This window comes from Amia ocellicauda, chromosome 6 (assembly GCF_036373705.1).
Source record: "Amia ocellicauda isolate fAmiCal2 chromosome 6, fAmiCal2.hap1, whole genome shotgun sequence".
Taxonomy (NCBI): Eukaryota; Metazoa; Chordata; class Actinopteri; order Amiiformes; family Amiidae; genus Amia; species Amia ocellicauda.
Genome location: NC_089855.1, coordinates 47,550,861 through 47,573,393, shown reverse-complemented (window position 1 = coordinate 47,573,393; position 22,533 = coordinate 47,550,861). Strand labels below are relative to the sequence as shown.

The window sequence follows — 22,533 nt, the reverse complement described above, 5'->3', positions numbered from 1 at the left end:
TGGTGTTGTTGTGATGATGGTTATTTGTGTTAATAGTTAATCAAAATGGTTGTATTAACAGCACATTTATATTCGTACTTAACACATTTCCGTGTTGGTTTTCGAGTTTATGAAACCCAGGATGTACATCAGACATCTAAGGATGGATGATCTCATTTAGCACAAATGGTTGTAGTGCCTCTCCATCATGCAAAGTGAGGTATTACTTTACAGTCTTTTGTGCAGTGCATCAATACTGGTTAGTTTTAAGGAGTGTGACCAATTACTAATTCTGTTTGCCAGCAAATGTGCATTGCACATTGTTTATCAGTCTGAGTTTGTTCGTTAGATGTATCTGTAGTGTGACACATTCATCTGCTGTCTAATACATTACAAGACCAGGGCCCCATTCATCGTAGCTGCTAACTGATAACCAGATAACTTTCATGATAACTTTACACAAGTCTGTCTTTTTCCGTTCCTAAAAGCAAGTTTAAAGCCCAGCTGAGTCAGTTACCACAGAGAAACCTGACTGACACTATCGGATTAACTGAACCTGGCTGATTAGCCTGAACTAATTAAAGCCGGCAGCGCAGCGGTTTGAGCTGAGGGTCAGTGTTAATGAGCTCGCCACTGTTCCTGCTGTCCCTCCCTGCCTTTAAAGCTGTATTAAACAAGGCGAGCATATTATCATATTCTCTAAAACATAGCACACCTATAGAGAATTCGGTTACATGATCAATACGGTGATAACATATCGGTTACCGTCCCATCCCTACCTCACACAGCGGGAGAAAACTGCACATTTCTATTGGTTTAACTCTCTCTGGCTCTGCGCTTCTGATTGGGTGCCGCCTAACAAGCGCCCACGGCTTCTTTTGGAATAATAACATTCCAACCGGAAGGAACCCGCGTACGGATTCTCCCGCTCTGATTGGTTCGAACAAGCAGCCTACGTCAAGTCTGTACATGAATATTCATTTTGGAGGGAACGAGAATCCGCTCCAGTGCGCAGGCGCGATGCGTGGACTCCGAGTAATGGACAGCAGGAAAGATTGCCCGAAATAAATCCGTGAAAAAAACACGCGAAATCCGGCACTTACTGCAACCCGCAGGAGGGCAGCTGAGCGCATGCGTGCGCGTCGTGCTCGAGACCAGTCCCACCTCAGCGCGTGAGTGCAACACCCCGGTCACGAGGACAGAAACGGCCGAAGTGACGTGTACAAATAATAACAGAACAAAGCAGTATACCCTTTACTGTGTCTTAGAGTATTGGTAGCAGTAGTAGTAATTGGTATGAAAGTCACAATTTATTCGGCATATCCATGAAAATGATAATTAATGTTCAGTTAATCTAGACTGCACTAGTTTTCGGTCGCTGTGGCGTCATAACGTGGGGGCGCGCGCCTTGTGACGCAGCACGTCGTGCGTCAGTGCAGCCGGTTCGCCCCGCCCCACCCTGCGGCGTCCAATGTGGGCGCCCTGAGTGGCGTGGGCTGCGGGGGCACAGGGTCATTCCGGCGCAATTCGGGAAGCTGCGTGTATTAGGACACAATGCGAGCCGGCCTTTGACGAGAGGAATCGCAGCCGGACGCCCCGCAGCTTGTGCGTGTTGAGTCGTGCGGACGGACGCCTCGCCGGGAGACGCGGCTCTGCAGCCGGACGGGTCAGTGTGGTGTCAGCTGTCCCTCAGTCTGCCTGTAGCGCTCCCTCTCTCTCTCTCTCTCTCTCCCTCCCTCCCTCTCTCTCTCTCTCTCTCTCCCCCTCTCTCTCTCTCTCTCCGGAGGGGGGTGGGCAGTCTGTTCTCCCGAGTCGATTATTTTTCCACACAGCTTCCTCACACCCACTGAGTCAGAGTGAAACAACGTGTGTGGGAGTGTCTGTCTCTCTCTCTCTCTCTCTCTCTCTCTCTCTCTCTCTCTCTCTCTCTCTCCACTGTCGTTGTGCAGTGCTGTTGTGTCCCGATGTTTCCAGCGTGGCACTGTGTGTGGTGACTGAGTGGCGGCGGTGGAGACCCCTGCAGGGCGAAGTGACAACTGCAGAGACAGCCATGTTGATTACATAGCAGAGAGACAGACAAAATGGCTGATGCTGCTTGTTGCAAATTGTTGCTTTTGGTTTTATTTATTTGTTGCCTGCTGATAATTGTTCTGTTTCTGGTGTGCCAGTCTCTGTTTTTTGTGGGTGTGTCTGTCTGTCTGTCGCCCAGGGTGCACAGTGTTTCCCTTACCATTATCCTGGGGGGGTGGCCTTGCCTGACCCCCAAGCTCACGGGCTGACACCTAGAACAACATGAAGAAACAAAATCATGGCTCTAACATTTGGTATCAACTGCTAAAACAAACCAAGAACATGTTTGCCCCCCTGCTTTCGTCCACTGCGATTATAAACACACCCCGGGATGATGGACGCCAGCACAACCCCCTTCAACAATCCAGACCAGATGCGCATTTCAGGGGAAACAGTTGTCTGTGTGTGTGTGTGTCACTCTGGGTGTGTGGCTGTGTGTGTGTGTGTGTCACTCTGGGTGTGTGGCTGTGTGTGTGTGTCACTCTGGGTGTGTGGCTGTGTGTGTCACTCTGGGTGTGTGGCTGTGTGTGTGTGTGTGTGTCACTCTGGGTGTGTGGCTGTGTGTGTGTGTGTGTGTGTCACTCTGGGTGTGTGGCTGTGTGTGTGTGTGTGTGTGTCACTCTGGGTGTGTGGCTGTGTGTGTGTGTGTGTCACTCTGGGTGTGTGGCTGTGTGTGTGTGTGTGTGTGTGTCACTCTGGGTGTGTGGCTGTGTGTGTCACTCTGGGTGTGTGGCTGTGTGTGTGTGTGTGTGTCACTCTGGGTGTGTGGCTGTGTGTGTGTGTGTGTGTCACTCTGGGTGTGTGGCTGTGTGTGTGTGTGTGTGTCACTCTGGGTGTGTGGCTGTGTGTGTGTGTGTGTGTCACTCTGGGTGTGTGGCTGTGTGTGTGTGTGTGTGTGTCACTCTGGGTGTGTGGCTGTGTGTGTGTCTGTGTCACTCTGGGTGTGTGGCTGTGTGTGTGTGTGTGTCACTGGGTGTGTGGCTGTGTGTGTGTGTGTGTCACTGGGTGTGTGGCTGTGTGTGTGTGTGTGTCACTCTGGGTGTGTGGCTGTGTGTGTGTGTGTGTCACTCTGGGTGTGTCACTGGCTGTGTGTGTGTGTCACTCTGGGTGTGTCACTGGCTGTGTGTGTGTGTCACTCTGGGTGTGTGGCTGTGTGTGTGTGTGTGTGTCACTCTGGGTGTGTCACTGGCTGTGTGTGTGTGTCACTCTGGGTGTGTGGCTGTGTGTGTGTGTGTGTCACTCTGGGTGTGTGGCTGTGTGTGTGTGTGTGTCACTCTGGGTGTGTGGCTGTGTGTGTGTGTGTCACTCTGGGTGTGTGGCTGTGTGTGTGTGTGTCACTCTGGGTGTGTGGCTGTGTGTGTGTGTCACTCTGGGTGTGTGGCTGTGTGTGTGTGTGTCACTCTGGGTGTGTGGCTGTGTGTGTGTGTGTGTCACTCTGGGTGTGTCACTGGCTGTGTGTGTGTGTCATTCTGGGTGTGTGGCTGTGTGTGTGTGTCATTCTGGGTGTGTGGCTGTGTGTGTGTGTGTGTCACTCTGGGTGTGTGGCTGTGTGTGTGTCACTCTGGGTGTGTGGCTGTGTGTGTGTCACTCTGGGTGTGTGGCTGTGTGTGTGTGTGTCACTCTGGGTGTGTGGCTGTGTGTGTGGCTGTGTGTGTGTGTGTCACTCTGGGTGTGTGGCTGTGTGTGTGTGTGTGTCACTCTGGGTGTGTGGCTGTGTGTGTGTGTGTGTGTCACTCTGGGTGTGTGGCTGTGTGTGTGTGTGTGTCACTCTGGGTGTGTGGCTGTGTGTGTGTGTGTGTCACTCTGGGTGTGTGGCTGTGTGTGTGTCACTCTGGGTGTGTGGATGTGTGTGTGGCTGTGTGTGTGTCACTCTGGGTGTGTGGCTGTGTGTGTGTCACTCTGGGTGTGTGGCTGTGTGTGTGTGTGTCACTCTGGGTGTGTGGCTGTGTGTGTGGCTGTGTGTGTGTGTGTCACTCTGGGTGTGTGCCTGTGTGTGTGTGTGTGTGTCACTCTGGGTGTGTGGCTGTGTGTGTGTGTGTGTCACTCTGGGTGTGTGGCTGTGTGTGTGTGTGTGTCACTCTGGGTGTGTGGCTGTGTGTGTGTGTGTGTCACTCTGGGTGTGTGGCTGTGTGTGTGTCACTCTGGGTGTGTGGCTGTGTGTGTGTCACTCTGGGTGTGTGGCTGTGTGTGTGTGTGTGTGTCACTCTGGGTGTGTGGCTGTGTGTGTGTGTGTGTCACTGGGTGTGTGGCTGTGTGTGTGTGTGTGTGTGTCACTCTGGGTGTGTGGCTGTGTGTGTGTGTGTCACTCTGGGTGTGTGGCTGTGTGTGTGTGTGTCACTCTGTGTGTGTGGCTGTGTGTGTGTGTCACTCTGGGTGTGTGGCTGTGTGTGTGTGTGTCACTCTGGGTGTGTGGCTGTGTGTGTGTGTGTCACTCTGGGTGTGTGGCTGTGTGTGTGTCACTCTGGGTGTGTGGCTGTGTGTGTGTGTCTGTCACTCTGGGTGTGTGGCTGTGTGTGTGTGTCTGTCACTCTGGGTGTGTGGCTGTGTGTGTGTGTCACTCTGGGTGTGTGGCTGTGTGTGTGTGTGTCACTGGGTGTGTGGCTGTGTGTGTGTGTGTGTCACTGGGTGTGTGGCTGTGTGTGTGTCACTCTGGGTGTGTGGCTGTGTGTGTGTGTGTGTGTGTGTGTGTGTCACTCTCTCTCTCTGTGTCTGTGGCTCTCTCTCCTTTGTGCACTGCTCCCCTGATTTGTGTCATGTCATGATATTTGTGTTTATTATTTGGGTTACCACTGATACAGGCGTTAGCGTGTTCTCTCTCTGTTGTACTGTGTGTAGTGTGTGTGTTGTGTATTATAAAATTCCAAGGTGGCGTGTGGGCAAAGACAGACTCCTCCCTCTCTATCCCCCCCCTGTCTCTCTTCGCTCTGCCCCTCCCTGGCTTCAGAGCCCCGTCTCCATGGTGACAGTCAGAGTTACTTATAAGCTGTGGACTGGACTGCATGCATGGATATATATAGATCTTTTTTACTTGTTTTATTGTTTATTTTTTGAAAATTATTTGTTAGTCTCCCCCACACACACTCGCACATTCACATACACACACACACACACACACACACACACACACACACACACAGCTGTTGAGAAGAGAGGTGGCAAGGTGGAGAGAGAGGGAGGGGGGAGCAGAGAGAGGGAGGGAGGGAGGGAGGGAGGGGGAAGGGGAGGATGAGAATGGCGGGAAAGGCGGGTGGAGGAGAGCTGAGACAGTGGAGTAGCCTGCTGGGGAGGGGGAGGGGTAGGAGAGAGAGAGAGAGAGAGAGAGAGGGAGGGTGGGTGGGTGGGTGACTGATTCTCTGCATATTTATCTATTTATATATGTGTGTATAGTTCTTGATGTAGTTTTAATGTAAATTGTGTTAAGTGTATTTGTGTTTCTGTATGTATATATGCAAGTGATTACATTTGAATGCTAATGCGAATGAAGGAGTGCGAGTGAACGAGTGTAGAACTGGTGGGGTAAAAGTAGGAGGTGCCTCTCTTCCTCTCCCCCTCCTTCCTCTCCTTTGCTCCCTCTCTCTCCCCCTCCCCCCTCCCCCCCTGGTGTGTGCTCTCTCTCTCCCTCTCTCTCTCTAGGCCCTACCTCCTTTCTGTAGCTCTTTGTGTGTGAAAGTGAGAGAGGGAGGGAGGCAGAGGGAGGTTGGTTGGTTGGTTCAGTCTAAGGCAGAGAGAGTTACAGCAGAGGCCTAGGCAGTGTCTGACTCACTCCCGCCTGCACGCAAGCACGCACGCACACGTGCTCTCTCGCCCTCTCTCAGCGTGTTATTGGCGTGTCCGTGCCGTGTACACGCGGCGACTACACCTCGAGGTCACACCTCTCCGGAGTCGCACAACAACCAGCGCTACACAAACGGCTACACAAAAAGCTACGCACCAGCGACCGGACGTGGCAAACGGGAGGGGGGACAAAAATTGTATACGTGTTGTATACCGAAGGGCAGCGGTGCCAAGGGCGAAGACTGGCGAGCCAAGCTCCTCTCAACCAGCCGGCGTAGCGCTCCGTTAATCGGCCAGTCGAATTGGCCCTCTGCGCGGGCAGTTCGGTCCGCAGGTCCCCGCTCCGGTAAGTGCAGGTGAATATTCTCTGGGGCGGGACTTTTTTCTAATCAGGACGATTTACTTTTTTTTTTTGTTTAATTAATTTGTTTATTTTGATTTAATTCAATGAGTCTCCGGAGGATGTTACTCGTGTTCCCTGCTCCTGGATGGGGTCTAGGGGGTCGTGGAGGAGGCTTAGCTGTTGCTGGACTTTGCAGGCTTTGAGGCCTAGCGCCAGACATGGGTCCGAACGAGTCCATATGTCAGCATTTGAAATCTGGATGTTATTTCTTCTACATTATTGTAATGATTTAGTATCTGATTTATTATTGGAGCTTTTGTTGCTTCATCAGTTCATCTGTCTTTTTATTTTGTAGTAGTTTCTTATTGGTGTTACAGGTTTGCTGGCTTAGTGGCTTTAAGTGTCAAATTTGTCTGGTGGTATTTAGTCATAATTGGTATTGTAGTTGATACCATTATTGTTGTTGTTAATATTGTTGTGGATATTATTAATTGATTTTCAGAAGTGGTTTAACATATTTCAGTTAATTAATTAATTGATTGTTTTGTGTGGCCCTCAGTTGATGTTGATGTTTTGAGCTGGTTTCTGAAATAGATTTAATTATTTTATTTTGTGTCGTGTATTGCAGTGCATCTTTGTGTGTGTGTGGTGCGTTTGTGACGCCTGCCATGGGCTCCCGCCTCCACACCCTTATGTTACTCTGGATCATTTTTTTTTTTTTTTTTTTTGATAACTACAACTACTACTACAACTACTGCTGCGCCACTGCAGAATCCGTGATGGGACTGGACTGGTCTGGACCGCTGCAGAGTCCCTGGCTGGACTGGACTGGACTGGACCGCTGCAGAGTCCCTGACTGGACTGGTATATTCCAAAACACTTAAGTGTCCCAGTCTACAATAAAAACCATTAGTTATTTGTTTTAACTCTAACTTGTAGGAAAAACAAGTGATAGTATGTGTGTGTGTTTGGAGAGAGTGTGTGTATGTGTGCATGCATGTGTGTATGGAGGGTGCGTGCGTGTTCGACCTGCTGACACTGTGCTCTCAGCCCTTTGCTCAGGCCTGGCCCCTGGGTCTGAACAGTGGAGGAGGACAGGCAGACTCAATCGCACACAGAGTCAGGGTATCAGGCTGCAGCAGTTGGGGGAGGGGTGTGAATGAGATTGGAAGTGAAGTGAAATGCCACCCAGCATCATGCAGGAATGGACTATTGTTGAACCTTACACACACACACACACACAATCACCCAGTGGAATTTCAGTATTAATCATGAACAGACTCGGACACACTCACACTACACACGCACATTCGGACATCCAGAGGGTTCAATTATTAAAAAGCAAATCTGCATCCCACCCCTGTGACAGGGCACCTCTAACCCCACGAGCTCTGACCAGTCTGGGCGCGAGACTCCAGACTCTTTATCTCTGTGTGTTGATGGAGGCTGGCAATCCGCCCCAATCGCTCCAGAACGCTCTTGTCTGTCTGCCCCGGCGCCACATGGGCAGCTTTCCGAGCTGGCTGCTGCCTGACGTTTGCTGATGACATCACGGCGCAACAACTTGGGGTAGCATTATTCAAATAATCAAATTACAGGTATATCTAGCTGTGCACGAGAGTAGGGATGGGCATTTGAAAGGCTTTCACTTTTGGTATTATCCTTATTTTTTTTTATTTTTTTTTAAGATCCTTATTTTGTTTATGCTGCTGCCTTCTTGTTATGTTATTGGCTTGCTGTGACCCAAAGCATCCAGTGAACACGTGAACCATTACACACAATACATAGGCTACTAACTGCAATGGTTTACCATGATTAAGAAAATAAACAAATGCATTTTTTTTTTTTTAAAACATGAGAAAACTATGAGCTTGAGATACTAATTATATTGGAAATGGTCTAAACGCTTAATGTGGAAAACGCAGAACATGGCTTCATGTCCATTAAACATGACCATTCCTTTATAGTATTTTCAAGAAAGGAAGACCTTGACAAGGTCAACAACACCAAATATTGTATAAAAAAGTAAGTAAATGCATTAAGTATCCTTAATGAAATATACAAGTCACATGCGGAAACGTATATTAATTTGAAAAGAAGTGCATTTCAGCTCTGGGCTCAGATTGAAATTCATGAATGCATTGGGCCTATGCGTTGTAATTTAAAAAGTGAGCATATCCTCTCGGGGGAGAGGCGAGTGCGCGCCCTGCGGAGTCTATTTACACTTTATTATTTAATTAGGATGATGTCACATGGATAGCTTATTTTTAAGTTTAATTGAGACAGGTTTTTATTTTCATTTTTTATTTTGTAAGTATACCACCATTTTTTTTTCATAGCCCAGAATTCAACAGCTCTCATAAGTAATCGAATACTAATGTCCCATTCGAATACTCGAGTACTCGTTCCCGGTTCCAGAACAAATCGCTAAATGAAACTCATGCTAAATGGGGTCATAAATACATTGAATGATGGGGGTTATGTTAGTGAAAGCAAGTTGAATATGAATATAAATGTCCTTTTTAAATAGCAAAACTGTTCAAAGATATTAACAGTAATACAAATAATTATAATAAATTCACCCAAAGTTCCTGCTCCTGACTGACGCTCTGTGCCTTAGTTTTAGATTATCCCTCGGAACCTTCACTTCTGGACAGCTTTGGGCCCAATATCATTATCATTTATTATTCTTTTGTTCCTTTTGAAAGACCATGAAAAGAACATGCACAAGCGGGTCACAAATCAAAGTGCATTTTCCTTTACCATCTCTATGCAAGGCAGGTGTTTATTTTGCTAACATTTGAGATTTGTATGATTTTTGATATTAGTTAATGGATTTTAAAAAGAAATGTCATAAATCCGAGCTGTGACACATCCGTCCGAAGCGGGATCTACCAGAACAGCCCTATTTCACAGGTGGACTGGGCTGCTCTCTGACCAGGCGCCAGCTCAACAGCCTGTGGGAGATGCTGCAGTTTTCCTAAATTAAATGGTCAAGTTATTAATGTCACTTTAATGCGGGCGCCGTGGTGATGTCATCAACCAGTGCCTGATAGTTGGCTTAGGAGGTTCTGTGTGCGGCGAACGAGACTGATAGATTGGCACATGTTGACGATGATTCAAACCCTTTCCTCGCCTGTGTTTAACAGGCCGAGAGACCGGGCAGCTGGAGCCACACAGGCAGTAGGTATGACAACAATGCTTTTATAAGAACTAGTGGTGGGCAATAAAAAAAAAAACAAAAAAATTTGCTCCATGACACAAATACTGAAGCAGAAAGCAGAAAAGTAATAAAATTGAGTTCCTGGTAATTTTGAAATCCTTCTATTTATATGATTATTTTGTAACATATTCCATTTAAAACAACAACATTTGTATCAGTTTTGTTTTTAAGAAATAGTCTGTAAGTCAACATGCAAATCTTATTGTATTTTTGCACATTAATTGAGAGTTCACTTAATTGCAAATCGTGCAGTTTTCTAACAAATCATTTCAAGTACAAAATAAGCCAGCAAATTGACAAATAAAAATGGAGGGGTTAAGTCTCCATACTGTACACTCTCCATTTGAAAGCTACTATACTTACAATCTCTGAAAAAGGGAAATCATATGTGGTGTTTCCCCTCAAAAAACGTTGGATCACAAATGCATATATAGAAATAATTATTTCGAATTATTTAGAAAGTAATCAAATATAGTTTGTTTTTGTTTTGGCTGTGTCTGGGACTTTGACATAATCTAAAATTAAGGGTGTTAATTTTTTTTTAATGTTTAATTTATTTTAGTTTGGTTTAATATTTTTATTTTCATTCCACCTGAATCATTTTCAGGTATATGTAACCCAAACATTAAATCGGCAGTGCCTCTGTCCTGCAGCTGCCAGTGGTACTATAACTGAACACCACTGTGCTATGTACTGCAGGTACAGTAGCTGGTTTAATAACGTTAAAATACAGAAAACAAGTGCAGTAGTTAGTGTTTTAATGTGTCCATGTCCTCGCTGTTGCTGCTGTTTTTTCAAATAAATTTGTGGCGGTTTGCCTAACAGAATTCTTTGCGTTATTCCCAGATCGTGCTAGCAGTACAATACATCATCTAAATAACAAAATATTATAATTCACTAGCATTATCAATTATCATTATCAATAACATCAATGGAAATTATGCTTTAGTTCTGAAGGTGAAAGCTTAATACTTGTACAGTCATGCTGTTTGACTTCTGCAAACTGGTCTGAATGTCGATCCGATAAATGTTTAAATAAATTGGATGTATTGGCTTCTCTTGCCTGAATTTCGTTTACACATTTTCTGCATTTTGGCTTTCAGTTGTAAACTTCTTCATTGCACAAGAAACCAAAATAATCTCCAATCAAGCTGGTAGCATTCCTTATATACACTCACCTAAAGGATTATTAGGAACACCATACTAATACTGTGTTTGACCCCCTTTCGCCTTCAGAACTGCCTTAATTCTACGTGGCATTGATTCAACAAGGTGCTGAAAGCATTCTTTAGAAATGTTGGCCCATATTGATAGGATAGCATCTTGCAGTTGATGGAGATTTGTGGGATGCACATCCAGGGCACGAAGCTCCCGTTCCACCACATCCCAAAGATGCTCTATTGGGTTGAGATCTGGTGACTGTGGGGGCCAGTTTAGTACAGTGAACTCATTGTCATGTTCAAGAAACCAATTTGAAATGATTCGACCTTTGTGACATGGTGCATTATCCTGCTGGAAGTAGCCATCAGAGGATGGGTACATGGTGGTCATAAAGGGATGGACATGGTCAGAAACAATGCTCAGGTAGGCCGTGGCATTTAAACGATGCCCAATTGGCACTAAGGGGCATAAAGTGTGCCAAGAAAACATCCCCCACACCATTACACCACCACCACCAGCCTGCACAGTGGTAACAAGGCATGATGGATCCATGTTCTCATTCTGTTTACGCCAAATTCTGACTCTACCATCTGAATGTCTCAACAGAAATCGAGACTCATCAGACCAGGCAACATTTTTCCAGTCTTCAACTGTCCAATTTTGGTGAGCTTGTGCAAATTGTAGCCTCTTTTTCCTATTTGTAGTGGAGATGAGTGGTACCCGGTGGGGTCTTCTGCTGTTGTAGCCCATCCGCCTCAAGGTTGTACGTGTTGTGGATTCACAAATGCTTTGCTGCATACCTCGGTTGTAACGAGTGGTTATTTCAGTCAAAGTTGCTCTTCTATCAGCTTGAATCAGTCGGCCCATTCTCCTGTGACCTCTAGCATCAACAAGGCATTTTCGCCCACAGGACTGCCGCATACTGGATGTTTTTCCCTTTTCACACCATTCTTTGTAAACCCTAGAAATGGTTGTGCGTGAAAATCCCAGTAACTGAGCAGATTGTGAAATACTCAGACCGGCCCGTCTGGCACCAACAACCATGCCACGCTCAAAATTGCTTAAATCACCTTTCTTTCCCATTCGGACATTCAGTTTGGAGTTCAGGAGATTGTCTTGACCAGGACCACACCCCTAAATGCATTGAAGCAACTGCCATGTGATTGGTTGGTTAGATAATTGCATTAATGAGAAATTGAACAGGTGTTCCTAAATAATCCTTTAGGTGAGTGTATATATCCGAGTTGAAAATTTTGATCGTTCGACTCGGCTTCAGTTTCAGTTTCAAACTGGATATGCAATAGGCGCGTTTACACTGCCGTTTCTGAGCAGGATTGGTAGCATTTGATCCTGGCTGTGTGGAGCTCGACTGACTCAGTTCTAGCATGCACTGTGGTGGAGTTTGTTTTAGAGGGAGCAAACAAACACCCTTCGCATCAGTGGAGCAGATAGGAGAACACTTGCCTACAGTGGCTCTCAAAAGTATTAACCCCCCTTGGACTTTTTCATATTTCATCGTGTTACAACATTATTATTATTATTATTATTAGTATTTTTTGGCAGATGCCCTTATCAAGGGCAACTTACAAAATATAAGCGCAATACAATGTGCAAAAATACAGTACAGTGCAAAGCATCAAACATTACAAATTCAAATTTACATTTATACAAAGCAATTCAGAGCATAATACATTTTACAACTTCCAAATTACACAAGTAAATACAAAAAGTGAGGTCATACATCCTGGAAAGTAAAGCTAAGTGCTGTCAAGATGTAGGGTCACAGTCAAGGGCTACGGGAAAGGGAGCAAGAAGGAAATCAATCAATAAAACAAGTACTAGTGATGCAAGACGCATGATAAAATGTTGTGAAGTGCTATCTTACAGGAGAGTAAAGGACTAATATTACAAGTACTGTCTGAAAAGGTGTATCTTGAGTAAGCGCCGGGATGAGGTCAAGGACTCTGCTGTTTTGACTTCGGTGGGCAGGTCGTTCCACCATTTAGGGTTCAGGGATGAGAAGGAGCGGCTCTGGAGGAGGGAGAGTGGAGAGGAGGCAGAGTTAGTCTTCTGGCACTGGAGGAGCGCAGTGGTCTGGAGGGAATGTATGGAGAGACGAGTGACTGAAGGTAGCTTGGTGCAGTGTGGCCGAGACCGCGGTAGGTGAGGGTCAGTGTCTTGAACTGAATGCGTGCCGCTATCGGGAGCCAGTGGAGGGAGCGGAGCAGTGGAGTAGTGTGTGCGAATCGGGGCAGAGAGAATACCAGACGAGCCGCAGAGTTCTGGATGAGCTGGAGCGGCGGGTAGTAGTTGCAGGCAGGCCGGCCAGGAGGGAGTTGCAGTAGTCCGACATGAAATCAGAATAGATTTAAACAGTAGTTTTTGCCACTGATCAACTCAGAAAATTTCCATAATGTCAAAGTGAAAAAAAACAACCTGCAAATTGTTCTAAATTAATTACAAAACAAAAAATACTTGAATGCATAAGTAATCATGCCCTTTGCTATGACACACCTGATTGAGCTGTGGTGAAACCCAATTGTCACGTAATTAGTTGAGTGGAGTCCACCTCTGTGCAATTAAGGTGTGCCACATGATTTCAGGTTAAATACTCCTGTCTCTGGGAGGTCGAGCAGTCGGTTAGTACAATTCCTAACAAAAACTACATCATGAAGACGAAGGAACATTCAATGCAAATCTGGAATAAGGTTATTCAAAAGCACCAATCAGGGGTCGGATATAAGAACATTTCCAAGGCATTGAATATCCCCGGAGCACAGTAAAGTCCATTATTAAGAAATGGAGAGAATGTGGCACAACTGTGAATCTGCCTAGATCAGGCCGTCCTCAAAAACTGAGTATCCGGGCAAGAAGGGCACTAGTCAGGGAGGCCACCAAGAGGCCTATGACAACTGTAAAGGAGTTAGTCTTCCACAGCTGAGCTGAGCGACCCTGTGCATACTGCAACAATAGCCTGGGTGCTTCACAAAAGTGGCTTTTATGGGAGAGAAACTCACATCTAATCTCTGCTAGAGTTTTCCAGAAGGCATGTGGGAGACTCTGAGATCAAGTGGAGGAAGATTCTATGGTCTGATGAGACCAAAATAGAGCTTTTTGGCTTCAAGACCAAGCACTACTTTTGGTGCAAGCCTAACAGTGCACATCATCCTGAGAACACCATCCCTACCGTGAAGCATGGTGGTGGCAGCATCATGCTATGGGGATGCTTCTCTGTGTCAGGGCCTGGAAACCTTGTAAAGATGGAGGGCAAAATGGATGCAGCAAAGTACAGAGAAATCCTGTAAAAAAAAAAAAAAAAACTGCTGAAGTCTGCAAGAGACCTGGGACTTGGGAGAAGATTAATCTCCAGCTGGACAATGACCCCAAACATACAGCCAAAGCCACACTGGAGTGGCTTAAAAACAAAAAGGTCAATGTCCTGGAGTGGCCCAATCAAAGCCTGGACCTCAATCCAATTGAGAATATGTGGAAAGAGTTGAACATTGCTGTTCACCAAAGGTCCCCATCCAACTTGATGGAGCTTGAGCAATTTTGCAAAGACGAATTGGCAAACATTGCTGTGTCCAGATGTGCACAGCTGGTAGAGACTTATCTACACAATTGCTGTAATTGCTGCCAAAGGTGCCTCTACCAAATATTGACTGAAGGGGTGATTACTTATGCATTAATTTATTTTCTGTTTTGTTTTTGAATTAATTTAGAACAATTAGCAGATTCTATTTTTCACTTTGACATTATGGACATTTTCTGTTGATCAGTGTCACAAACTCCTGATTAAATCGTTTCTCATTTCATGTTGTAACACAATGACATGTGGAAAAGACCAAGAGGGGTGAATACTTTTGGGAAACACTGTACTTCCCTTATAAATTAAATATTGGTAAATAACACTAATTGGCCTCATTTTATGTTGGCAAAAATATAATTGTATATTTATATGAAGTGTTTCGGTTGTGTAAGAAATGCAGGTGCGTTAGATTTAAATGTTTGAGTAATTTACAATTAGATAAAATGACAGTTTGATATAACGGTGTTCTAAAGGACTAATTTAATGCATACATAATGAAGTTCGCACTTGCCTGCTAGTGCGCATGCGAATACCCCTCTGGCATCTGAAAGTTGATCCTAATCACATGGCAGTGTAGACGTGACACCACTGATCCGGATGGCTGTGTAAAAGCACCTAATGAATCGTGGCAGGATTGTCTCAAGGTAGTATCATCTGTCACAGTGGTACCAGTACAGCTGGGAGGCCACGATATTCAAACCTCTGTATTTAGGTGTCGCAGTGCACTGCTGATACCGGTACTGCTGCCCAATACTAATAAGAACACAACAGGAGTGGGAGGCAGCAGGGAGCTCTGTGTGCAGGGTGCATCTCACTGCGGCGGCGTGCTGCCTCCACTGCGTGCAGCTGTGACACCAGGGCTAGTGCCAGAGGGCACACCGGGCAGGCCGATGAGGATCCAAGTGTGGGACGATTTACCCTCCTTCATCCAGCGGTGTGATGAAGGGAGGCACGGTGGAGCTGCCCCACTGGGGATTGTGGGACATGGGTCCCTCTGAGGGCTGCACTTTCAGACTTTCGTATCACGTGTGTGTCTGGCGTGTGCACTGTGGGTTACAGTGCGTGTGTATCTGGCGTGTGCTGTGTGTAAGTGTGTGTATATATGTGTCTAGTGTATGTGATGTGTGCTGCAGAGGGCCTGCTGTGACCCAGAAGTATGCCTGTCCCCCTGCGGACTCGTCCACCTGATTTTTTTTTTCCTTCTCTCATTCTGTCCTTCTTCTCTCCCTGTTCTTCTGTTTAAGTTTTTTCCCCCCCTTTATGTATGTTTCACTTTTTCTTTAATTTCTCCCCTCTCTCTCACTCTGGTATTACACCCCATTTGCAGTTTCTGTTTCTCTTTCACTCCATGTACTTTCTATTTTACTTTGTCTCCCTTTCTCTTTTCCTCTCCCTCCCCCTCTCAGCAGCTGCACTTATGCTGTGCTGCATGGTTAGGCTGTGTAGCTGCAGTACTGTACTTTCTCTCTCTATCTCTCACTGTGGTGTACACACTCGCAACCTTTGACTCTCCCCGCTCGCTCTCTCTGTGCTCCTCTACTCTCCCCTGCCGAGAGGGATGCCCGCTCTCCCCCCTCTTCCCCGTTCCGTGGTTGTTGCTTAGTAACTGCCCTTCATCACCTAGCAACCGGGTGAAATTGGAGCCAGTACAAACTGACACACAAGCAGAAGTGCAGTGAGAGAGAGAGAGAGAGGGGGAGGAGAGAGAGCCTAGAGAAGACAAACTGCTGCAGTCAGTTGTGGCTCCACTGCAGCTCCAGTGCAGAAAATAATTCGAACCCCCCCCCCACCCCCAACGTAATCCTCATCCTGTTCTTGCACTTGTTCGTCTTGTCTTCTTTCCTTTCTTTCTGACCTCAGGATTTATTTTTTGTTCTGTTTTGCCAATTACTCACAATTCTCTCTCTCTCCCCCTTCTCTATGTCCCTCCATTCTGCCATCGCTCCTCCATTTGATTTCTCCTCCTGCCCTCGGTTCTGTCTCTACGATGTTTTTCGCATCTAATCCCCTGATCAGACTCCACAGCACCACCTATATAGATAGATGCATTTTATTTATTTATATATATATATATATATGTGTATCGATTTATGTGTTATTAATAATAGCAGTACTAGCACTGGGTTGTTGTGTATTCTGCTGTAGTCTGCAACCAGTGCAAGTTACCCCAATTTGAAGCACATGCACAAAGTGGCATACGCACGCATGCACACACGCACGCACACTCACACACACGTGAACAGAACGCAAAATGTCGGGTTTAAAGAATTAAGAATTAAGTATATTTCATTGACAGTTTGTGCAACTCTGAGTGTGTGTGTTTATAACTCTATCTTTTGGAAACTTTTTGTTGTTGTTTTTGTTTGAAAATTCCATAGCTGATGTGTGTGTCATTCTAGAACCCCTCCCCCACCCCCACCCTGCTTCCAGTTCTAGAAGGTTCTGGGAGGGAATGACAGGCAGGAAGTGAGCCGCTGTACAGCAGTACACAGCCAGCCCACGCACAGCAGCAGAGACTGGCTGAAACCAGTTTCCCCCAGTCGCTCTCCCATTGGTTAATTTCCTGTGCTGGACTGTACCACTGTAGCCCGGTGCAGAAGGGGTCGGGGGGTTAAAGAGAGAGGGGGAAGGGAAAGGTGAAAGGGAAGGGGGGATGAAGTCTTTCTCCTTCAAGAATCTCATTTTACTTTTCTTTCTTTCTCTCTCTCGGTGTATAATTATTTACTTCTGTGTTCAAAGGAGGGGGATCAATCAGCTGTGTGTCTGTGTGCGTGTGCGTGTGCGTGTGTGGGGACAAGATGAGAGAGACCGACAGACAGAGAGCAATTAAGACCGTGAGACAGGAGACACACACACACACACACACACAGAGAGAGAGCGTGAGGGAGCTAGGGAGGGAACAGGAGGAGGGGAGAGAAGTCTGCTTGCAATGCATGCAAAACCGGAGAGGAGATGGAGAAAGAGACTGAGAGTTTAGTCCAGGACCAAGTACAAATGTATAAACAATTAAAAAAATGAATGTGTATATAGATGTATAGATCTAGATTTATACATTTTATATATATATATATATATGTGTGTGTGTGTATATATATATATAAAAACAAAATATAAAGACCCCCCCCCACCCAGATGGCCATAAAATAAATTTAAACATGTGAGAGTGTGTGCATTTTGTTTGAGAACAACAGCAACAACAACCAGCACCACAAGGACACAGTCTGCATCTCCTGTTTGTGTTAGGCCAGGCTCCGCCTCTATCACTGTTTCCTGGGGGGAGGGGGGCTTGGCTGAGAGATGAGGCTAGTATTTTTCCACTTGCTTTGTCTGTCACCCCCCCCCCTTTGTGTGCTTGAGTGAGGAAATCTCTCTCTCTCTCTCTCTCTCTCTCTGTTTTGTGTTGTGTTGTCTAGAACTGGAATGTTGTACATTCATTTAAATGTGTATGTGTTACAGTCTGACAAATCCAGTTACACACTAACTCGTGCTCTCACACTCCCCCCTCAGACTGCTAGGATGGTACAGTCCTCCCTTCTCTCTCTCTCTCTCTCTCTCTCCTCCCTCTCTCTCTCACATGCTTGTCTCTCCACGGCCTGTGTAGCAACCTCCTCTCCTGCCGTCCACTGGATGAGGTGAATTTCCGCCATGTTTTTTTTACTCCCTCCATCTTTCTCTTTTTCTTTCTTTCTTTCTTTTACCAGGTGCTGTGCTGTGTGTGTGTGTGTATGTATGTGTGTTTTGGTTGTTTTCCTCCTCTATCTTTTTCGGTCCCCCTTCTCATTCTAGTGCCGCGAACATGCCATAGCATGTATGTAGCTTGTGCGTCCGCGTGCCCCCCGTCCGCCCTTTCAGGAGTTGGAGCACTGGCGACGCATGGTGACCCCGAGATGGATATCGATGCCTTGTGCACACACATTTGCATATGCTGATGGTGTTTGCATGTGTGTGTTTCAGTTTTTACAGTTGACTGGCTGCTGCGTTGGACCAGCTGCGGTTTGCGTTCCTCAGTTTGCTGTTATTGTGGTGTAAGCATTATTGTGTATTTTTTTAACGTGATTGTTATTTATTTGTTTTCAAAGGAAGGGTGTGTGTTTTGTGTGAAGGTGTATTTGTGTGTCTGTGGGGTGGGGTGTGTAGCAGGTTTGTGAAGAAGGGAGTGTTAGTGTGCTGTAACAATGTGTATTTCTAGCTGTGTAGGTTGTGTTGGCTGTGTTTTATCTATCAGGAGAATACACAACTCTTGTTTGCTCTTTTGGCTCCTGCGTACTCCTGTGTGAGTGGGCCAGTCCAGCCTGCAAATCTGTGTGTGCGCACACGCCATCGTGCACACGCTATACACATAGAGCAAACCCCGCCATTGTGAGGGGTGTGGGGCGGCAGACCTCGTGTAGTTAGGGGACCCCCGTTACAGGAGCAGAATGCAGATTTATTTTTTAATCATTTACACACACACTGCTCCTCCCCAGCAGGGGGCAGCATGCCTATGCTAATTATAGGGAGGAAACCCTAAATATAGGGGGTTTCCCCACAACCTTCAGCATGTCCACATCCCGGCAGCACTTTTGAGTGAATAAAAATACTTTTTCAGTTCCATGCTAAGGAATTCCACACGCTGAAGCATTATTGAAAACCGTCACTCATTCCTGCCCCAGGCCAGTCCGTATTACACTGTACACTTTGTAGTGGACAGATTGTTTTGCCGGGGTTAAACTAAGAGCTAATTTGAAAAGCTCAGCTTTTGTGTGTGTTTTTGGGTTGTGGTTTTGTTTTGCGTTGGTGCAAAAGCTGAATTACACTTCCCCTGTGAAGGAATCGTGCATCTTTCTCTCTTGCTTCCGGTTGGGGAAAAATCCAACGTATTCTATTGATCCATCTTTCTAGTAATTTTAAGAAGTGAGCCAGAGTGCCACTGTGTCTGAGCTGTGGCTAAAACATCAGTGGCCAGGTGTGCGGTGGTCAGTGCACCTGCATGGCAGAGCAGGTCATGTATTTTTTAAATTGACCATTTATGTTATTATTGTTCCGTAACAACGGGGAGAGAACGCACAGGTTCTGGTTACGAAGCTCGCAGTGATGCAGTGACTCCACAGCCCACTGGGGGTAAACACCAGGGCAAGAACCATGTGTGTCAGAGCTTCGGCACAGTGCCAATGACTCCACAGCCCACTCGGGGTAATCACCAGGGGAATAACGGTTTGTGTCAGAGCTTTGGCACAGCACCAATTATTCCACAGCCCACTGGGGGTAAACACCAGGGGAATAACGGTGTGTGTCAAACAGGGTTGCCAGCAGGCCTCATAATCCTGGGCCTCTCTGAAACAACAGGGTTTTAAAGTCACCCTGAAAGTGAAATAAATTAATGTGTAAACTGAGTGTTTAAGATCTGTTGTATTGACAAGGCTGCTAATTGCAGACATGGGAATTTTCTGATAATGACATTGAGGGGATGTCATGGGCTGTCTGAGCACAAAGCCAACGAGCAGGTAGGAGTGTGGTGGTCGATCCCGACTGACTCTGTTGCTTGCCTCTTGTGGACAAGTCACATTTATGCAGAGTGTTGCAATTGCTTTGTGTCCTATCCGCGGATTTTTCACATAGTCACATTGTAATCTGGACCAATCAGACATTGTGACATAGATCTCTTCTGTTCCGAGTCAGATGAAAGCGTTTTATCAGTCAGTGATGCTTGTGTAGATTCCACCAATAAAAATGAACTCCGCTGGTCCTGGTGAGATGAAGACGTTTGAAGTTTATTTACCAAAAAGTGGAGGCAAGGCAATTCACATAAAAAAGAAAAACCCCGGCAGTAAAGTAGTGTGAGAGTGGAGTACAGACTGACTAATCTCTGGAGCGCGAGGCCAGTCTCGTTCACACACCTGATCAGTTCCACTCATTGGTGTATATGTCTGTGGTCTCACTAATTATATTGTCATTTAGTATGATGTAAATTATATCTACATATGTTTACGTCTAGTCTAGGAATGTTAAACTTATTAATGGAGTTGAAATGTAAGTCTTAAGTCTAATCTAGATCTAATGGAACAAAAACTGTACTAAATTATTAAATAGAACTGTCATATTGTAAATGCACACTTTCTGTATCGAGATGTTTGTTGATGTGGGGAGTCTTGTTGAGGTGCATTTCTGATGCCCACTGTCCTCTGGGGCTGTCATTTCCTCTGGAATTTCTCTTTCATTTTGAGCTGGCTCTTGGGGCTCTCATGAATGAAGTGGATTTGATGCAGGGTTTCCCGCAGAAATCTGCATAAGCAAGGCGGTCTGATACTGAATTGCTGAGTTACTGAACTTTATATCATTGTCGTGACAGATGCACTGCATCCATCGGTGCTGCTTGTGAATATTAGTAGTATTAATATAATGCCATCCATATGGCTCTGTGGGCGGGGACTTCGTTTAAGTGAAAGGGAGTGTCCTCAAACAATCAGCCCAGTGTGGAGAGCATCAGGAGCCAATGGTGTTCCATTCGGTTACCCTATTTGCATATTCCATTGTGTTCGGTATTCTAGATGCTGTTCCTGGTTTATTTCTACAAAAGTGTGTTCGTGTTTCTCTCTGTAAGTGAATGTGTGTGAGTGTAAATTATTTAATGTCTCGTATTATCAGAGATTAAAGGGGGGAAGCTCCACCCCCTGGTATAATGTCTGTGTTACTCCACCCCCTGGGTTAATTACACATTTAAGGAGAAGTCTAAACACTGAAGGGGGGATTCGTGGGGGGCGGATTCTGAATGTTTGTTTGGTATCCACTATTAGAGGTAGAGAGAGAGGAGTCAGTCTGACCTGTTCTTTTTGGGGAGCTGGCGGATTTAAATTTTCTCCCAGAGGAGTGGGCTGGCCGTGACCCTGCACTCCAGTGTGCCCTGGCATGGAGCCCTGGCCGTCTTGGTTACCATTTGCTTTGACAAGGAAGTTCTCTCGGTTTTCTAAGCTCAGTCTGATCTCTCCTCCGCTTGGTTGTAATTGTTGTTCTATTGGTTGTTGTGGTGGTGGTGTTTGTATAAGGCTGCTCAGTACTGATGTGCGTTTGTTGTCGTTGTTAATTCAGGTAAGGAGAGGAGATCAGAGAATCCATGACCTCTGACCTGAGACAGCTTGACAGGTAAGATAGTCTGGGACACGTGTGCGTGCGTACGCTCTGACACACACACACACACACACTCTGACATGCAGACGCGCTTGTGCAGTGCTGAGTCAGAACCCTCGGTGAGCTCAGCGTTCCATTCCAGAACGTTCTGGTTCAAACCAGCCCTGCCTCACTCCCCATTACATCATCCTTGTTGCTGGGCAGACTTCATAAAATGGGCCTACTGATTGGCTGAGAGGGAGAGGGAGACGGAGGGGGAGAGGCAGGGGGGCCTGCCTGTAGTAACGGGGTGTATGTGTGTGGCTTTTCATTTCTACTCTAACTAAAGACTACTAAACTGAATCCAGTTGATGTCTGTATATATGTACACATTACCTATAGAAAGTCTACACCCCCTTGAACCTTTCAGATTTTGTTGTCAGTGCCTCAGTCTCATGCATTTAAATGAGGATATTTTCATCTTCTCTACACACCATACTCTGCACCGTTAATTAAGAAATAACATTTATTTGTGGAAAAAAATACAAAACGGAAATATTGTAATTGTATAAGTCTCCACCCCCCTAAGTTAATATTTGCTGCAAGCACCTTAGGCGGTAATGACAGCTGTGTGTCTGTTGGGATTGGTCTCTACACATTCTGCACACCTAGCTTTCGCAGTATTTGTTCGTTCATTCTTTACAAAACTGTTCAAGCTCTGTCAAGGTCTTTGGGGAGCGTTGATGGACAGTAATCGTAAAGTCATGCCACGAATGCTCATGGATTGAGGTCGGGGCTCTGACTGGGCTACTCAAGGACATTTACCCGATTGTTCCTTAGCCACTCCAGTGTAGTTCTGGCTGTGTGCTTTGTATCGTTGTCCTGCTGAAGGTGAACTTTTTTCCCAGTTTTTCTTTCTGAGGGTTGCTCCATTTCTTTTCCTCAGTCCCTGCTCATAAAAAACATCCCCAGAACATGATTCTGCACCATCATGCTTCACAGTAGGGATGGTGCCGTTTGTGGGATGGGCTGTGTTTGGTTTGTGTCAAACATAATGCTTTGCATTTAGGCCTAAAGGCATTTTACTAAAACCTTTAGCCACATGGATACAGAATCTCCTTAGTGTTGTTGTTTTTTTTTTTTTGCATTTTTCAAATAGGTTTCAAGGTGTTTTTTGTTTTGTTTTTAAGAATAAAGTCTTCCCTATGGCTATCCTACAAGACAGGTCACACTTGTGGAGGGCTTGGGATATTATCTCTGCCATAAAACCTGTAACTCTTGTTAAGTTGACCTTGGCCTCTTGGTCACCTC

At 45.8% G+C, this 22,533-nt stretch overlaps 1 protein-coding gene across 12 annotated transcripts in view; it reads left to right on the top strand.

The window, feature by feature from the left end:
- Positions 1-1,463: 1,463 nt before the first annotated feature.
- The window catches only part of atf7ip (activating transcription factor 7 interacting protein), a 39,203-nt gene continuing 18,133 nt past the window's right edge, over positions 1,464-22,533 (top strand). For 2 of the 12 annotated variants that reach the window (XM_066707370.1, XM_066707358.1), the window contains exons 1-2: positions 17,702-17,771; positions 21,205-21,258. The gene's annotated coding sequence lies outside the window, so the exon portion shown is untranslated. Of the gene's footprint in view, positions 1,646-5,385; positions 6,180-6,794; positions 7,031-17,701; positions 17,772-18,093; positions 18,165-21,204; positions 21,259-22,533 lie in introns of those variants that run through there. The other 10 variants (XM_066707360.1, XM_066707367.1, XM_066707362.1 and 7 more) reach the window with 10 other exon arrangements.